This window comes from Salvia hispanica, chromosome 2 (genome assembly GCF_029641045.1).
Source record: "Salvia hispanica isolate PSC_SH4W2 chromosome 2, Shi_PSC_v1, whole genome shotgun sequence".
Classification (NCBI taxonomy): domain Eukaryota; kingdom Viridiplantae; phylum Streptophyta; class Magnoliopsida; order Lamiales; family Lamiaceae; genus Salvia; species Salvia hispanica.
Window position 1 is genome coordinate 49,181,449 of NC_142693.1, and position 7,233 is coordinate 49,188,681.

At 48.6% G+C, this 7,233-nt stretch overlaps 1 long non-coding RNA gene across 1 annotated transcript; it reads right to left on the reverse strand.

Annotated features, from left to right (window-relative positions):
* Window positions 1-5,845: 5,845 nt before the first annotated feature.
* LOC148932596 (uncharacterized) lies at window positions 5,846-6,400 on the reverse strand. Its single transcript, XR_016134977.1, has 2 exons — window positions 6,173-6,400; window positions 5,846-6,092 (listed from the first exon to the last, which is right to left on the reverse strand). It is a non-coding gene; the product is annotated as an uncharacterized LOC148932596 (long non-coding RNA).
* Window positions 6,401-7,233: the final 833 nt, after the last annotated feature.

A 7,233-nucleotide genomic window follows, 5' to 3' on the forward strand; every position in this document is an offset into this window, starting at 1 on the left:
TGCCCGGTTTCCTGAGCGCGGTCTCAGCAGGGTGCTTCCACTTCGGTGATGGGCCCCCACCAGGGACGCAGGCGCCCGGGAGCGAGGGATTCCGCAGGTTGCCACCCTTGGCCCTCATGCGGGGTACAGGCGGAGTATTGGAGGAGGGGCAGTCGTCTCGAGCTCCCGCCCGTGAGAGGGGCCGAGTAGAGGTTACGCCCGACTCGAGTGATAAGACCGGGTCTATGGGGAGCAGCGCGGCGGATGAGGATGACGACGAGAACTCAGAAGAAGAGAGCGTTTACGACAATGGGGTTAGTGAGGGGGGCTTCGAGGGAGAGGACTCGGATGAGGAGCCCGAGGAGGTTTTGGAGTGGGGCGAGATGCAGGAGGATGGTTCCGCTGAGGAGGAGCCACAGATTGGCGGCCTCGCTGATTTGGGGTTGGGGTTCATTCCCCCACCACCAGCCGGACCACCACCAGAGATACCTCCACCCCCGGTGGAGCCCCACCCGGAGACACTACTGTTGTCCCACCAACCGATAGATTTGACTTCTTTCAGCGAGCTGTATCATCGCATTTGGCGTATGCGCAGGGAGTTGGCCGCCGGGACCGATATTCCCTTTGCACCAGTGGCAGCCCCGGGGCCATCAGAGCCTGTGGCAGTGCCGGAGCACCCCGAGGAGCCGGTGCCTCCGATCGAGACATCCCGTCAGGGGACTAGTCATGGCGACCCGATGTGGATCAGCAGCGACTCTGTGTAGGACTGTTTGGGCAGGCCTCAGGCGTGTTTATCGTAGTAGCTTAGCATCATGTTTTCTCTTTCCAAGTATCGAACCTTTTTAGGAGCTTTCTTATTTTCCTTATTGCCCTCACATGTATCAGATTTTAAGTCCTCGCTAGAGGCAATTTTCATTGATTATGACATGTGATGTTTCTTGGCTACGTTACTTGCCCTTGGTATTATTGCTCCTTGTATTCAAGAAAATGGTGTATTTAATGAATCCAATGCATAAGATTATGACATTCGATGATTATAAATTCTTTTAACCCTGTTATCCTTAGATCAGAATGCCGCCAAGAAGACGTGCCGGACGGCCCAGAAGGAATGGCGAGGTGCCACAAAATGTACCCCGAGGAAATGGAGCGGGAAGAGGGATGACCCCACCACCTCCTCCGCCGCCTCCACCTCCACAGGAGCGGCGAGTAGAGGAACTTTTTCTGAGACAAAACCCTCCGGTTTTCAATGGTTTAGGGGACCCAGTTGTGGCTGAAAACTGGATACGCGCCATGGAACGTATCTTTAACTTCCTGCACTGCAATGACCAGGAACGCCTGACTTGTGTGACCTTCCAACTGACAGGATCAGCTGATTTCTGGTGGGAGGCACGAAAGAAGATTTTGACCCTGGAACAGCTGGCTCAGATGACTTGGGATGAGTTCAGAACTGGAATGTATGACAAGTACATCCCAAAGAATTACCGTAAGGCCAAGGAAGTGGAATTCTATAATCTGAAACAAGGGCGGATGTCCGTTACTGAGTATGACAGAATGTTCTGCGACATGTCTCGCTATGCGCCTGACCAAGTCGATACTGATGAGAAGATGGCTGAGAAGTTTTGTGCCGGTCTGAGGTACGAAATAAAGATGGCCTTGGCAAGCCTTGGAGGGTTGTCGTACCCTGAATCATTGAGTCGAGCCTTGGACATCGAGGCAGCCATGCCCAAAGAGAAGTCAACTGTACTTGTTGCCGCAGCACCATCCCAACAACAGCAAAACTTCCGAGAGAAAAGGAGGTGGGATGGAGATCGTGCTCCAAATGAAATTAAGAGACCACAACTTGCTCTGAAGCCACCGCAGAATGGTGGAAGGCAAACTGCTCCAAATCAGATGATGGAGTACCGACCTAGAGCCCCTCCCTGTGCTAAGTGCTCGAAGAATCATCATGGGGAGTGCAAAGCTGGGACTGATAGGTGCTTCTACTGTGGCAAGGGTGGACATTTCTCCAGAGAATGCCCGGATAGGAACGCTGGAGGCAGAGGGAGACAGAACTATCAAGGGCAACGTCCACAACTACGGGCACTTCAAGCTGAGCCGAAAGGAAAAGCGGCCCTACCCCAAGCTCCACAACACCAGCGGCAGTTACGGCAGAGGCTTCCCACTCAGGCCAGAGCTTTTGCACTGAGACAGAGGCAGCCTAAGACGGAGCCAGGGAACCAAGAGCAGGGCAATCTGGCAGGTATGGGAACTCTCCTCAACATACCTATTGCCATTTTGTTTGATACTGGTGCATCACACTCGTTCATATCAGCACCTTGTGTGGATACCTTAGAACTGCCTACTGATGAAGTAAAATATAAGATGAGGGTGTCCTCACCCGTAGGAGGCCTTATAGACATCACACGAACTTGCTCAAACGTAGAATTCACTATGGGAAACCTTAAGTTAGTGGCTCACAATTTGCATGTGATGTTGATGTGGAGTGTGGACATCATATTGGGAATGGATTGGCTAGCTGCAAACTACGCTACCATTCTCTGTAAGGAAAGGCAGATCTCCCTGCAATACCCGGGGAAGGAACCCACCATCTTCCACGGAATCTCCATGAGGCGACGAAAGTCCATAATTTCAGCACTACAAGCAACCACTATGATAAGGAAAGGATACCCTGCATACCTCGTTTACCTGAATGGAGAAGAGAAAGAAGACCGTAAGATTGAAGATGTAGCAGTGGTACGAGAATTCCCAGATGTCTTCCCAGACGCACTACCTGGATTGCCGCCAGACAGGCAATTAGAATTCACAATTGATCTCGAACCAGGATCGGCCCCAGTATCAAAGGCACCATACAGAATGGCGCCTAAAGAGTTAGAAGAACTCAAAATACAGCTACAGGAATTATTAGACCTTGGTTTCATCCGGCCTAGTGTGTCACCATGGGGCGCACCAGTGCTCTTCGTGAAGAAGAAGGACGGAACATTGAGAATGTGTATCGACTACCGAGAGTTGAACAAGCTGACGCTCAAGAACAAGTATCCTCTACCGAGGATTGATGACCTTTTTGACCAACTTCAAAGGGCCGGTGTATTCTCAAAAATGGACTTGAGATCAGGCTATCACCAACTGAAGGTCCGACATGACGATGTACCCAAGACAGCATTCCGCACCAGATACGGCCATTACGAATTCACAGTGATGCCTTTCGGGCTCACAAATGCCCCGGCAGTGTTCATGGACTTAATGAACCGCGTGTTCCATCCATACTTGGACAAGTTCGTCCTAGTCTTTATAGATGATGTACTCATTTACTCGAAAAATGAGAAGGAACACGAGGAACATCTGAGAACCACCTTAGAGACGTTGAGAGCCGAGAAGCTCTATGCTAAGTTTAGCAAGTGTGAGTTCTGGCTCAACGAGGTGAATTTCCTCGGTCACATAGTAACGGCAGATGGGATCCGAGTAGACCCTGCAATAGTGGAAGCAGTACAACGTTGGCAGTCACCAACAACACCTAGTGAGATTCGAAGTTTCCTAGGTTTGGCTGGATATTATCGGAGGTTCATTGAAGGATTTTCTAAAATAGCCAGACCATTGACTCAACAGCTCAAAAAAGGGGCTAAGGTCAATTGGACGCCGGAGTGCGAAGCAAGCTTCCAACTATTAAAAGAAAAGTTGACCACCGCACCAGTCCTAGCCGTGCCAGCACCAGAAGCAGGCTATGTAGTGTACACCGATGCTTCAAAGGTCGGACTTGGATGCGTATTGATGCAAAATGGCAAGGTGATTGCATACGCGTCACGCCAACTTAGGCCACACGAGCTGAATTACCCCACTCATGATCTGGAACTAGCAGCAGTAGTACATGCCTTGAAGATTTGGAGACATCACCTCTACGGAGTTCGATGTGAGATCTTCACGGACCACAAGAGCCTTAAGTACTTCTTTGAGCAGAAAGATTTGAACATGCGACAACGCAGATGGCTCGAATTGGTCAAGGATCATGACTGTGGCATAAATTACCACCCAGGCAAGGCTAATGTAGTGGCAGATGCCTTGAGCAGGAAGACCATCCCCCAAGTGGCCATTTTCCTTACACAAAGTGAGGAACTCATACGGGAATTCGCTAAGATACGATTGGAGGTAGTGAGAGCACCAGAGACGGTGGAAAGTAGGATCGCCACTCTAGTGATTGAACCAGACTTAAGGGCCAGAATTGTTGAAGCTCAAAGGAGTGATGAAGCATTAGAGAAAATTCGACTTAAGGTGAGGACAGGAAAAGAGGTGAGTTACCGCGAAGAAGCGGATAACGCCCTCACTTTTGAAGGGAGATTATGCGTGCCCAATGACGAGGCTCTCAGAAATGAGATCATTAGCGAAGCGCATGAGACACCCTACACCGCCCACCCAGGAGGTACGAAAATGTATCGAGATATGAAGAAGCATTTTTGGTGGGATGGCATGAAGAGGAGCATAGCGTCGTTTGTAGAAAGGTGCCTGGCATGTCAACAAGTGAAGGCTCTACATCAACGACCCTATGGGAAATTGCAACCCCTGGAAATTCCCGAGTGGAAATGGGAGCACATTGCAATGGACTTCGTGACAGGATTGCCAAAGTCACAACGAGGGAATACTGCTATTTGGGTGATTATAGATCGCCTCACCAAAAGCGCCCACTTTGTACCGGTTCGTATCACTTACGGATCGGACAAGCTAGCTCAGATCTATGTGCAAGAGATCATACGCTTACACGGAATACCGGTGACGATCACATCAGACAGGGATCCAAAATTTACTTCTAGATTTTGGATAAGCCTACAGCAAGAACTAGGCACCAGGTTGAACTTCAGTACGACATTTCATCCGCAGACTGATGGGCAGTGTGAGAGAACAATCCAGACCTTGGAAGACATGTTAAGAGCCGTAGTGCTCGACCGAGGAGGAAATTGGGAGCCAGTGTTGCCACTTATAGAGTTTGCTTACAATAACAGTTATCAGGCGACTATAAACATGGCCCCATATGAAGCACTGTATGGGAAGAAGTGTAGATCACCGCTTTATTGGGATGAGGTCGGTGAGAGAAAGACGCTGGGACCGGATTCAGTAGAGGAGATGATAGAGATCGTCCGCCAGATCCGTGAGAGAATCAAGGAAGCTCAAGACAGGCAGAAGTCTTACGCGGATGCCCGCCGAACCGACCTGCAGTACAAGGCGGGAGATAAAGTTTTTCTAAAAGTATCTCCGTCTAAAGGGATTACAAGATTTGGCGTCAAGGGCAAGCTAAGACCACGTTTCATCGGACCCTACGAAATTTTAGAAGAAGTGGATCCTGTGGCGTACAGATTGGCACTCCCACCGAGTTTCGGGAACGTGCACAATGTTTTTCACGTATCTCAATTGAGGAAATATGTGTTCGACCCAAAACATATAATCCACCAAGAGGAGATGGTTTTGGAACCAGACTTAAGCTATGAAGAGAAGCCAGAGGCAATCTTGGATAGGAAGGTCAAGGAATTGAGGAATAAGTCTGTTGTAACAGTGAAAGTTTTATGGAAGCATCATGGTCACGAGGAAGCTACGTGGGAATTGGAAGACAAAATGAAGGAAAAGTACCCAGGACTGTTTAAGTGACATAAGCAAATTTCGGGACGAAATTTTCGTTAAGGAGGGTAGAATGTAATACCCGCTTCTTTATTTATCCTTTCCATTGTTGATTAAGGTCGAACTAGAGAATTTTTCACACCCTTGACTCGGGTGTCATTCGGAACTCGTTACTCCTTTTCTTTTGATGGTTAACGTTTCTAGTTCGCGCAACAAAAGGGTAAAGAAATAATTGAATGAACTAAAACAAGCAAATGTATATTGTAAAATATCACGAATTTTCGAATAGCAATTCTTATACAATAAACGAACAACTAATTTTCAAAATACTACAATACTTAGAACAAGGCTTCCAATAAAGGAAAGGAAGAAAGGGAAAGGTAAAATGTGCATGGAACAAATGGCATCGGGCCTCTTCCTCCGGGCCGAGAGTTCACGGCTGTAGCCGATCAGCCGTGGAGCCCGAAGCATCGATCCGCCCCGGGCAGCAGCTCGGCGGCCAGTCTCCTCCCAACCTACAAGTAGAAACTAGCGTTAGCTGCTATAGAACAAAAGAAAACTAAGGGAACTCCTACCATAAGGAAGGAGACAACACCTCTTTAGTTGGGAGACCAAAGACTTACCCAAAAAGGGCAGTCCAGCCTGCAATATGTCACGCCAATGCAGCACCTGTTTCTCACCAGCCACAACAAACAAGTATGAATTAATATCCATGTACTAAGTACTCAAATAAAGCCATCTCTCAAGTATATCCTACTGCAGAATCATAGTCAAAGGAGATCCTCTGTAGGATGGGAACAAAATAGTGTGACAACCCCAATTAATCCCCCATAGTACCTCAAGATTTCAGCCTATAAAAAGCCCACCCACACCACCTTTGAACACCCTCTTACACATCACAAAATTCAGCAAAACTCTAGTGAAAACCAAGAACAAGCAGTAGCCAGCTCGAGAGGGAGGAAAACCAAGACCAAAGGCAGTTTTTCTCGAAGCAGCCGTGATACCGAGAGGTAAACACCTCCACCCCCTTTCTCCCAATCCAGTTTTTCATGTCATCATATAGAGGCACCACAAATTAAGGACCACAACCAATATAACACAAGCACACCCTCTGCCCTTGTTTAGAACATCATGCTAGCTCAAGAACATAGAACCATGGTTATATGAATCTCATAACAGTAGTAGCATTCTTAGAGCTTTAACACAAATGGAACAAGAGTACAATAGGCTGCCTTTATGCTCAAAATCAGTAGCACACACATGTAAAATTTCGTTTCAGGGAGCTAGTGTCCCTCCAAAATCAACTCAATAAAGCACAAAGCAAATCGAACACACCCCCCCCCCCTCGGCTGTTATTTGAAAAAAAATATACAGAGAAGAGCATAGCTTGGAGTAGAGAACTTATCTTCGGGGTGAGTCGGGGCTGTTCGGAGTTGTTGCAGAGACTACCGTGGCAGTTCGAGAGAGACTCGGCGAAGGACGGTGGCTGCCGTTTTCGTATGGGCAGCAGGGGCTGACCACATGACGAAGGCAGCAACCGTGGCTGGAACTCCACGGTGAGCCTAAGCCCCTGAGGTGAAGACGGCAGCGGCGAATCGCCGGAGAAGAGGGAAAAGGCGGAGTTGGCTGGAGCCGGCGTCGAGCGACGCAGCAGGC